The sequence below is a fragment of the Mustelus asterias genome, chromosome 21 (assembly GCF_964213995.1).
Source record: "Mustelus asterias chromosome 21, sMusAst1.hap1.1, whole genome shotgun sequence".
Lineage (NCBI taxonomy): Eukaryota > Metazoa > Chordata > Chondrichthyes > Carcharhiniformes > Triakidae > Mustelus > Mustelus asterias.
In genome coordinates this window covers 34,954,794-34,967,019 of record NC_135821.1, presented here as the reverse complement: position 1 = coordinate 34,967,019, position 12,226 = coordinate 34,954,794, and positions in this window count along the sequence as shown.

The window sequence follows — 12,226 nt, the reverse complement described above, 5'->3', positions numbered from 1 at the left end:
TCACTGTCTTACTTGACATAAAGTGTCCAGTATGAGTGTGAAACCAATGTGTTGTTCCCAGTGTAGGATGTGGGAGGTCCTGGAGGCATCTGGCCTCCCGGACATCCACATCTGTGAGGGGTGTGTCGAGCTGCGGTTCCTGAGAGACCGTGTTAGGGAGCTGGAACTACAACTCGAGGATCTTAGGCTGATGAGGGAGAATGAGGAGGTGATAGACAAGAGCTATCATCAGGTGGTCACACCAGGGCCACGGGAAGAGGCCAAGTGGGTGACGGCCAGGAAGGGTAAGGCTAGGGTGGTTGAGAGCACCCCGGTGGATTTGCCCCTGCACAACAAGTACTCCTGCTTGAGTACTGCTGGGGGGGACAGCCCGCCTGGGGGAAGCAGCAGTGGCCGTGTCTCCGCAGTGGAGTCCAGCCCTGTAACTCAGAGGGCTAAGGAAAAGAGGAGGAAGACGGTATTAATCGGGGACTCGATGGTGAAGGGGACAGACAGGCGTTTCTGCGGAGGTAGGCGGGATTCTCGCATGGTGGTCTGCCTCCCTGGGGCCGGGATCCAGGATGTCGCTAGTCGCGTCCCGGAAATCCTGAGGTGGGAGGGAGAGGAGCCTGAGGTAGCGGTATATATTGGTACCGCTGATGTGGGTAGGAAGGGAGAAGGGGTCATGAAAAGGGAGTACAGGGAATTAGGGAGACAGCTGAGAAAGAGGAAAGCAAAGGTAGTAATCTCAGGATTACTGCCTGTGCCACGGGAAGGTGAGGGCAGGAATGGAGTGAGGTGGAGGATGAATGTGTGGCTGAGGGACTGGTGCAGGGGGCAGGGATTCAGGTTCCTGGACCATTGGGACCTCTTTAGGGGCAGGGGTGATCTGTATACAAAAAACGGGTGGAACTTGAATCACACGGGGACCAATATCCTGGCCGGTAGGTTGGCTAAGGCTACTGGGGAGAATTTAAACTAGATAGGTTGGGGGGAGGGGAGCTAGAAGAGTTGACTAGGATCAAGGAACTAATTGATGGGGGGGAGGATGCAGGGGTAAGGGGAATTACAAAATTAATGGTAGAGGAGAGGGTGCAAGTGAATGAAGGCGGTAATTTAGATAAGGGAGTAGAGGGAGACGGTGTTCGCGACTCATCAAAGCGGGTTCAGATAAAAGCTGGAATAAGGACACTTTGCCTGAATGCACGAAGCATTCGGAACAAGGTGAATGAGTTGATGGTGCAAATCAGCACAAGTGGGTACGATCTAGTGGCCATTACAGAAACGTGGCTGAAAGGTGACCAGGACTGGGAGATGAATATCCAGGGGTATCAGGCGTTTAGGAAGAATAGACAGGAAGGAAAAGGTGGTGGGGTCGCGCTATTAATAAGAGATAATATCAGGGTAGTACTGAGGGATGACATAGGCTCTGAGGAACAAAACGTGGAATCATTATGGGTAGAGATGAGGAATAGTAGAGGGAGAAAGACACTAGTAGGTGTGGTATATAGGCCCCCGAATAATAATGTTGAGGTAGGGAGGGCTGTAAACAAGCAGATAAGGGATGCGTGTAAAAACGGAACGGCAATAATCATGGGGGACTTCAACATGCACATTGACTGGCAGACTCAAGTCGGTAAGGGTGGAATGGAGGAAGAGTTCTTAGAATGCTGTCGGGATAGTTTCCTTGAACAGCATGTTACGGAACCGACGAGGGAACGAGCTATTTTGGATCTGGTATTGTGTAACGAGGTAGGTAGAATTAAGGATCTTATTGTGAAGGACCCTCTTGGGTCTAGTGACCACAATATGGTCGAATTTCTGATTCAGATGGAAGAGGAGAAAGTTTGGTCTCAAACCAGTGTCCTCTGTTTGAACAGAGGGAAATATGATAGGATGAGGGATGAATTGGCTAAGGTAGACTGGGAGAGCAGGCTGGCAGGTAGGATAGCTGAGGAACAGTGGAGGATTTTTAAGGAGATCCTTTTCAGTTCTCAGCAAAAGTATATTCCAGCAAAAAACAAGGATTGTAAGAAAAGGGAGAACCAGCCGTGGATAACGAAGGAAATAAAGGAGAGTATTAAAATAAAAACAGCTGCGTACAGAGTGGCCAAAAATAGTGGAGAAACAAGTGATTGGGAAAAATTTAAGAAACAACAAAGAGAGACTAAGAAAGCGATAAAGAAAGGAAGGATAGACTATGAAGCTAGGCTAGCAATTAATATAAAAAATGATAGTAAAAGTTTTTATAAATATATAAAAAGGAATAGAGTGGCTAGAGTGAATGTTGGACCCTTGGAGGACGAGAGGGGGGAGTTAATAGTGGGAAATGAGGATATGGCTGAGTCTTTAAATACGTTTTTTGTGTCGGTCTTCACGGTGGAGGACACAAATAGTTTGCCAAATATTAACGATAGAGGGTTGGCAGCAGGAGAAATACTTAATACGATTAATGTTACCAGAGAGGCAGTGCTGGGTAGACTAATGGGACTGAAGGTGGACAAGTCCCCGGGTCCGGATGGAATGCATCCCAGGGTATTGAAAGAAATGTCAGAGGAAATAGTGGATGCGTTAGTGATTATTTATCAAAACTCGTTGCATTCTGGGGTAGTGCCGGTTGATTGGAAAACGGCTAATGTTACGCCGCTGTTTAAAAAAGGAAGGAGACAAAAGGCGGGTAACTATAGGCCGGTCAGCTTAACGTCTGTAGTAGGGAAAATGCTGGAATCCATTATTAAAGAGGAGATAGCAGGGCATCTGGATAGAAATGGTTCGATCAATCAGACGCAGCATGGATTCATGAGGGGAAAGTCGTGCTTGACGAACATGTTGGATTTTTATGAAGATGTGACGAGGGCGGTTGATGGAGGAGAACCGGTGGATGCGATGTTTTTGGATTTCCAAAAGGCGGTTGATAAGGTGCCCCATAAAAGGCTGCTGAAGAAGATTAGGGCACACGGAGTTGGGGGTAGTGTGTTAAAGTGGATTGGGGACTGGCTATCCGACAGGAAGCAAAGAGTCGGAATAAATGGGTGTTTTTCCGGTTGGAGGAAGGTAACTAGTGGCGTGCCGCAGGGATCGGTACTCGGGCCGCAACTGTTTACCATTTATATAGATGATCTGGAGGAGGGGATGGAGTGTAGGGTAACGAAGTTTGCAGACGACACAAAGATAAGTGGAAAAGTGAATCGTGTGGAGGACGGAGAAGATCTGCAGAGAGATTTGGACAGGCTGAGTGAGTGGGCGAGGATATGGCAAATGGAGTATAATGTTGATAAATGCGAGGTTATATACTTTGGAGGAAATAATAACAAATGGGATTACTATCTCAATGGAAACAAATTAAAACATGCTACCGTGCAAAGGGACCTGGGGGTCCTTGTGCATGAGACGCAAAAGCCCAGTCTGCAGGTACAACAGGTGATCAAGAAGGCAAATGGGATGTTGGCCTATATTGCGAGGGGGATAGAATATAAAAGCAGGGATGTCTTGATGCACCTGTACAGGGCATTGGTGAGGCCGCAGCTGGAATACTGTGTGCAGTATTGGTCCCCTTATATGAGGAAGGATATATTGGCATTGGAGGGAGTGCAGAGAAGGTTCACCAGGTTGATACCGGAGATGAGGGGTTTGGATTATGAGGAGAGGCTGAGGAGATTGGGTTTGTACTCGTTGGAGTTGAGAAGGATGAGGGGGGATCTTATGGAGACTTATAAGATAATGCGGGGGCTGGATAGGGTGGAGGCGGAGAGATTCTTTCCACTTAGTAAGGAAGATAAAACTAGAGGACACAGCCTCAAAATAAAGGGGGGTCGGTTTAAGACAGAGTTGAGGAGGAACTTCTTCTCCCAGAGGGTGGTGAATCTCTGGAATTCTCTGCCCACTGAGGTGGTGGAGGCTACCTCGCTGAATATGTTTAAAGCGCGGATGGATGGATTCCTGAGCGGTAAGGGAATTAAGGGTTATGGGGATCAGGCGGGTAAGTGGTACTGATCCACGTCAGATCAGCCATGATCTTATTGAATGGCGGGGCAGGCTCGAGGGGCTAGATGGCCTACTCCTGCTCCTATTTCTTATGTTCTTATGTTCTTATGAATGAATATTTTAAAAATCGCAAATAAAATCACAACCTTTGAGCCATCGGCTGACCCACACAGTTTCTTTGAGGATGTTAGGCAGCAAAAGGTAATGCATGGGCTGGATGAAAGGGAAGAAGTGAAGCTGATAGTCATGTGCTTAAAAAAGTCTGTACGCTCTGCCCTGGCAGCTCCTCAGAATGTCGTGGAAGGAGCCTTAAGTGAGATTAAGGAAGCGATATTGACCGCAGTAGGATTTAATAAAGGGGATCCTGTAGATGGGTTAAATAAATGTAGACAGAGGAAAGGGGAACATCCGACTGCCTTTGCCGGTCGTTTATGAATCCACTTCACGGGAGTGTATGGGGCATTAGATCGGGCTAGATTAAATGAAGTTGATTTATCCAAATGGGCTCGGACATTAGTCTTGCACACCACAGAGGAAGGCAAGAAAACCCGCGCTAATTTTGACCCTGCAGAGACCACACACAATGAAGCATGGGTTCTCCGATGCTTAGCTCGAGTCTGGGAACAGGAAGTTCAGGGACCCCCAGATAGGGAAGCGAGAATGCTTCCGATGAGAGCTAACCAGGGTCCTGGATGGAGGAAGGAGGGTAGAAGGGATCACCAACGCCAGAGAGATACAGCTCCACCATACACAGCCCCGGGGAGGGATAGAGGGACATGCTTTAATTGAGGGCAGCCAGGACACTTTGCCCGAGATTGTAGGAGACCCCCACCACCACATACACGCTCCCCGAGACCACCAGCTGCACCAGTTAGGCCAGCTCCTAGAGCTTCACACACTCACGTTAGCAGCAATCCCGCCATCATGACTGAAGAAGGAAAGTTGTTTATCTGCGGTTTGAACTTTGGCACAGACGAGCAGTCCCTGAAAGAGGTTTTCTCCAAGTACGGGCAGATCTCTGAGGTGAAAGTGATTAAAGATAAAGACACTATGGCGTCCCGTGGTTTCAGCATCATCACTTTTAAAAACCCAGAGGACGCCAGGGACGCGCTGCAGGCGTGAATGGAAAATCCCTCAATGGGCATCAGATCACTGGGTGGGTAACACCAAGAAAAAGACTGGAGGCGGCCGCAGGTATGGTCGAGTGGGTGATGACAGATAAGTAACAATGGCTGCAGAAGAGGAGCAGGAGGTAGCTATTGGGATAGTGACAGGAGCGGTGGCTATAGCGGCGGAGACTGGGATAGCTATTCGGGTGGGTACAAGGGCCAAGGTGGATGGTGGTTACGGAGGCCGCTCATACAGGGACTATGATTGATCAAATCAAGAGAAGGATTTCTGCCAGATTCAGGATCAACCTCCCACCTTGTTCCTAAAATGGCTCCTGGAACCGCAGAAAGCAGTATCTGATGAAATTTGATTTGCCTGATTTGTTCAAATGTTAGAAAGCTATTTTCACCATGATAAATCTTGTTATCCAGTTGTTGACTCGGTTAACTTGTTGTGAGGATTGAACATTTCTTTCAAAAGCTGGGCTTTTAATGAATTTCAATGTCTTCACTTGGAACATTGGCATGGAATGTCTGTCGAGGGATTGAGACTGTCAGTTGAGTATTGCCAGCAATGTACCCAGTTACTTTTGAGTCATTTTCCTTGCCATTGAAAAGTAATGAAAGATTTCCCTACACAGCAAGCAGCCTTTTCATGTAACTTATTGCAAGACTCTTTGAAAACAAACTGATGGTCTTTTGTTTAAAACTCATTTCTTGAAAACTGTATACTGATTTTTAAAAATCAAATGTCATTTCTTGTACTTTCATCAGCTAGCATGGTGCTTTCAACAGAAGGTTGCCACTTGGGAGTCAAATCTTTTGCCAGTGGATTTATCTGAATAAAATGCAGCTTCAGAAAAAAAAGGCGGGGGATCATGTACAGGGGATCATGTATAATTTAAACAAATTTATATGTATGCATCAGATATTAGACATGATAACAACACAAATGATGTTGGTCCCCTCAGGACAACGACGGACAACGACGAAGATGCAACTTAGGATCTACCTCATCGGATTCATTATTGGGATCAACACCCAGGACACCCCAAGCAAGATGAATTTTTTTTGTACCCCAGCTATTTGTGAATTGACACAACAAGACATCGGGTCCGCACTCAAATCACGGTCCTGTCTAATTCAGTAGAGCAATGTTTGCAGAAAACCTGCTGGATTGCTATTTGCTACTGGACAGTTGAAAATCTTAATATTGGAATGTACCCCAGATTCGTGAATACTTTATTGTAATGTTTTGTTCTGAATGTCTTAGTTTTGTAATTGGCTTACTGTAGTGATTTTGTTTTAGAATGTGTGGCTGTATGCAACAGTAGAATGTTTGCTGTCTATAGCTTCTATAGGTGCTGGACTGTGGCGACTCGGGGAATTTCACAGTAACTTAATTGCAGTGTTAATGTAAGCCTTACTTGTGACTAATAAATAAAGGTTTGCTTTTTTACGTAAATATGTTGTAGGGATTTGTTATTGCTGTACATGCCAATGCCTGGGCCTTTCTTGACTGTTGAGTGACTGGGAAATTCCTGACAGAGATTGGTCCTGAGTCTGTGATCCATCACGCTTCACATTCAGGATCAAGAGGAGTGAATATGGCCAAACAGGCCACCTAAGATGGCGATTTACAGAACATGCTGGGATAATTGGACAAGCACTGAAACAGAAAGACTGCAGCCTCAAAATAAATTGGACAGAGATAAACAGGCTGCAGCTGCAGGCGCTGGAATACACAGGATATCGGCCATCTCCTGGACAAAGGACACTTGCTGATCAAACTGGGTTGTTTACCAGAAGCAGGGGCACCTTAACCCCTTTTTTGGGAGGGAGATATGTGATCTATGTGCCTCCAGCACCTATAGGCATGGCCATTGGGTACACACCCAGAGATCAGTGTGGCAGCACCTGATTGGACTTTATCAATCAGGCTGATCAAGTCCTGATCGATTGATTGGCAATGGCCAATTGACAAATGGCACGAAACCAATGAGGTATAAAGGGTGCTGCACAACAGAAGAATCTTTCTCTCTCCCAATGAATGAATGACAACAATGGTGACCATCACCAGCAACGACCAGCACGAGCAGAGCCACGCCACCCAAGAAGAAAGGAAGACCAGAGCCAGAGTATCAGGCCAGACAAAAGGACCAGACCACGCAGAGGACTGCAGAGACCAACAAGCAGATAAAGGCAGATAAATCTGCCTGGGTACTTGCCAGTCACGCAAAAGTTAAGTCAAGGTCTAGTATTGGGCTTGAACTTTAGTATTCTGTAAGATAACTTATTGTTGATTGGGTGGGTGATTAATAATTGTGTGTGAATAAGTATTACTTTACTAACAAGAAGTCTACTCGCAATTCTTTGTCCAGCGTATAAGGGCTAAAATAAACTGTGTGGCAGGCGCAGCAACAGTATATTACAACAAAAAGTGACTGAGTGAATGGAAACCTACTTATTTGCTTTTGGATTGTAAATCCTGGCAGATGTACGACATTATTTTGAATACTAATCCATAAATAATATTAGTTTTAATTCAAAAAATACATTGAAACAATTATTACAGGTCCATTTTATATCCTGAAACAATTATTCAGGATGAAGAATTCCAATGTTCATCACCAAGAGTGACATGGCCACACCACCACTGATGAAGAACGTATCTGCCAGACTGGGCTCTTTTTTCACTCCTTCAGATGATGTTGGCATCACCAGCAAGGCCACCACCCAGGCCCATCCAGGATTGCCCTCTACCCAAGTGGCTTGCAGAGAACTATTAAGAGACAACCACATTGATGTGGGTCACATGTAGGCCAGACCAGGTAAGGATGGCAGATTTCCTTCCCTAAAGGGCATTATTGAAGCAAATGGGTTTTTACAACAATCGATGATAGTTTCATGATCACCATCAGCTTAGATTTATCAATTGAATTTAAATTCCACCATCTGCCATGGTGGGATTTGAATCCATGTTCGCAGCGCATTAGCCTGGATGTCTAGATTACTAACCTAGCGACATTACAATTGTGCTAATGTCTACGCCACCCTGAGAACCAACACAAGGGATAAACCTACTTGACTTCATCCTCCCCAACTTACCAGTCACAGATACAGCATGACGATATTCATAGGAGTGACCAGTCCTTCTGGGGACGAGGTCCGCTCTTCACAAGGAGGGCATCTCCATTATATTGTGGGCATTACCACTGTGCTGAATGAAATAGACTGAGAACACATCCAGCAGCTCCCAACTGGGTATTCAGGAGGCTTTTGTGGACCATCAGTAGTAGACAAGCCTGACAAGTTGTAAACAACACAAGTCAGAAATACCAAGTGAATGAAACATCTTCACCTTCTCCTGCAGCCTCCAGATGTCAGACTTCAATCAATATAATTCACTCCACGTTATATCAAGAAACTGCTGGAGGCACTGGATACAGCAAAGGCTATGGGCCCTGATGACAATCTAACCATCCCCCTTTGGCCTTCAATGGCATTACCATCACTGAATTCCCCACTGTCAACATCCTGGGCATTATCATTGACCAGAAACTGAACTGGACTAGCCATATAAATACCGAGGTTAGAAGCGCAAGTCAGAGGCTGGGAATTCCACGGGAGTAACTTACCTCCCGACTCCTCAAAGCCATCCAGCATCGACAAGGCACAAGTCAGGAGTGTGATAGAACACTCTTAATTTGCCTGGATGGGTGCAGCTCCAACAACACTCAAGAAGCTCGACACCACCCAGGACAGTGCAGCTTGCTTAACCAGCATTATAAAGAAAGCAAATATTGCAAATGCAGGAAAGCTGAAATAAAAACAGAAAATGCTGGAAAAACTCAGCAGGTCAGGCATCGTCTCTGGAGAGAGAAACAGAGTTAACAGCCAAAATTCTACCGGCCCGCCTGCCACAGGAATCAGAGCGGGCAAGGGGCGGAGTATGAGAAGGTCCGTTGACCTCGGGCGGGATTTTACGTTTGCGGGATGGACGAAGCTGTAAAGTCCCACCCAATGTCCAACACGGCTTTTCTTTAGAGCGAGAAAGAGGCAGAAATGCGGTGGGGTTTACACTGATGAAAAAGTGGGAAGAGCAGATGGAGCAAAATAGAAGGTCAGGGTTAGGCTGGAGGGAAAGAGAGATTAAATGACAAAGATGTCAAACAGCAAGAGGGAAATGGTAAACAACAAAGTTGAACACCCCATCCACCACCTTAAAGATTCACTCTCTCCACCATTGATGCACATTAACAGTGTGTACAAGATGTAAGATGCACTGCAGCAACTGACCACAGAATTGTGACAGCACAGAAGGAGGCCTTTCAGCCCACGTCGACACTCGCTCTCCAAATGAGCAATTCATTCAGTGCCATTCTTCTGACTTCTCCCCATAACCCCGCAGGAAGGTGATGACATTGAGGCATCGTCACCGGACAGATATTCCAGAGACCCAGGTTAATAGTTTGGGGATCTGGGTTAGAATTTCACCATGACAGATGGTAACATTTGTATATAATAAAAACCTAAAAAGTCTAATCATGATTATGAAACCATTGTCATAAAAACCCATCTGCTTCATTAATGCCCTGTAGGGAAGGAAATCCTTATCTGGTCTGGCCTACATTTGACTTCAGTCCCACGGCAATTTGGTTGACTCTTAAATGTCGTCTGAACAAGGGCAATTAGGGATGGGTAATAAGTACTGACCTCCTCAATTCACATCCCATGAATTAATAAAAAATAATGATTTCTTTTCAGGTGACAGGATTCTGAATTCTGTAACCGAACCTGCCTCCACCACACTCTCAAGCTGTGCATTCCAAGCCTAACCACTCGCTGTGTGAAAACGTTTATGCTCATATCTCTTTTGCTTCTTTTGCCAATTACTCTAAGTCTATACTCTTTCATTTTTGATCCTTTCACAAGTGAGAACAAATTATCCCTATCAACTCTGCCAAGACTCCTCATGACCCCTCTATCAAATCTCCTCTCAGCCTTCTCTTCTCTAACAAAATCAGTCCTAACTGCTCCATTCTGTCTTCATAACTGAAGTTCCTCATCCCGGAACTTCCCCTGTGAATGTTTCCTGCACTCTCTTCAATGCCTTCACATCTTTCCTAGACTACAGCACACAGAACTGGACACAATATTCCAGCTGAGACCAAACTAGTGTCTTATATAAGTTCAGCATAACTTCCTTGCACTTCAACTCTATGCAACTATTAATATAACCTATTATTAACTGTTCTCTCCACCTGTCCTGCCACCTTCAATAATTTATGCAGATATACACCCAGGTTCCTCTGCTCCTGCACCCCCTTTGCAATTCTACTCTTTGTTTGATATTGTCACTCCAGGTTCTTCCTGGCAAAGTGAATCACTTCACATTTCTTTTCATTGAACTCCATCTATCATCTGCCCACCCATTCTAAAAACTTGATTATGTCCTATTGAAGTTCTACGCTGTCGTCTTCACTGTTCGCAATGCTTCTGAGTTTTGTAAAATCTGCAAACTTTGAAATTGTCCCTGGTCAAAGTCATTAATATATCAGGAAAAACAAGGATCCCAACACTGATCTCTGAGGAACTCCACTGCAAATCTCCTACAGCCCAAATAACACCCATTAACCACTATTCTTTGTTCCCTGTCACTCAGCCACTTTACCTTCGGGAAAAGATATTGACTATATAGCTGATCTATGCCCCTCATTATTTTATAGATCTCTATAAGATCACCCCTAAGCCTCCTACGCTCCAGAGAAAAAAGTCCCAGTCTATTCAGCTTCTCCTGATAACTCAAACCATCAAGTCCCAATAGCATCCTAGTAAATCTTTTCTGCACTCTTTCTAGTTTAATGATATCCTTTCTACAATAGGGTGACCAGAACTGTACACAGTATTCCAAGTGTGGCCTTATCAATGCCTTGTACAACAATCGGCTGCCGTCAGTGGTGGTGGAGGCAAACTCAATAGGGTATTTTAAGAGACTCCTGGATGAGTACATGGGACTTAATAGCATGGAGGGTTATAGGTAGGCCTAAAAGGTAGTGATATGTTCGGCACAACTTGTGGGGCCGAAGGGCCTGTTTTGTGCTGTAGTTTTCTATGTTTCTATGTTTCTAACTTCAACAAGACGTCCCAACTCCTCTATTCAATGTTCTGACCAATGAAGCCAAGCATGCTGAATGCCTTCTTCACCACTTTGTCCACCTGTGACTCCACTTTCAAGGAGCTATGAACATATACCCCGAGATCTCTTTGTTCTGTAACTCTCCCCAAAGCTCTACCATTAACTGAGTAAGTCCTGCCCTGGTTCAATCTACCAAAATGCATCACTTCGCATTTATCTAAATTAAACTCCATCTGCCATTCGTCAGCCCACTGACCCAATTGATCAAGATCCCGTTGCAATCCGAGATAACTTTCTTCCCTGTCCACTATGCCACCAATCTTGGTGTCATCTGCAAACTTGCTAACCATGCCTCCTATCTTCTCATCCAAATCATTAATATAAATGACAAATAACAGTGGATCCAGCACTGATCCCTGAGGCACACCGCTGGTCACAGGCCTCCAGTTTGAAAAACAACCATCTACAATCACCCTCTGGCTTCTGCCATCAAGCCAATTTTGTATCCATTTAGTTATCTTACCCTGAATCCCATGAACTTTAACCTTATGCAACAACCTACCATGAGATACCTTGTCAAAGGCCTTGCTAAAGTCCATGTAGACAACATGCACTGCCCTCATCTATCTTCTTGGTTACCCCTTCAAAAAACTCAATCAAATTTGTGAGACATGATTTTCCACTCACAAAGCCAAAGTGTTAATGTAAGCCTACTTGTAACACTAATAAATAAACTTAATAACTGTGCCAAAATGTTGCATCTCCCTCCCTAACAATACACTATATGGACTGCAGCAGTTCAAGAAGGCAACTCACCTCCCTCCACCTTCTCTACGACACTCAGTGATGGGCAATAAATGCTGGTCATTCCAGTGAAGCCCATATCATGAACACGTGTTTTAATATGTTTACAATTGAGAAATGGACTCACCATTTACGGAGAATGCCAGCTGCAAATCATACCCACAATCATTAGATTTACAAAAATCGCTGAATAGAAATTTGGTGTTTAAAA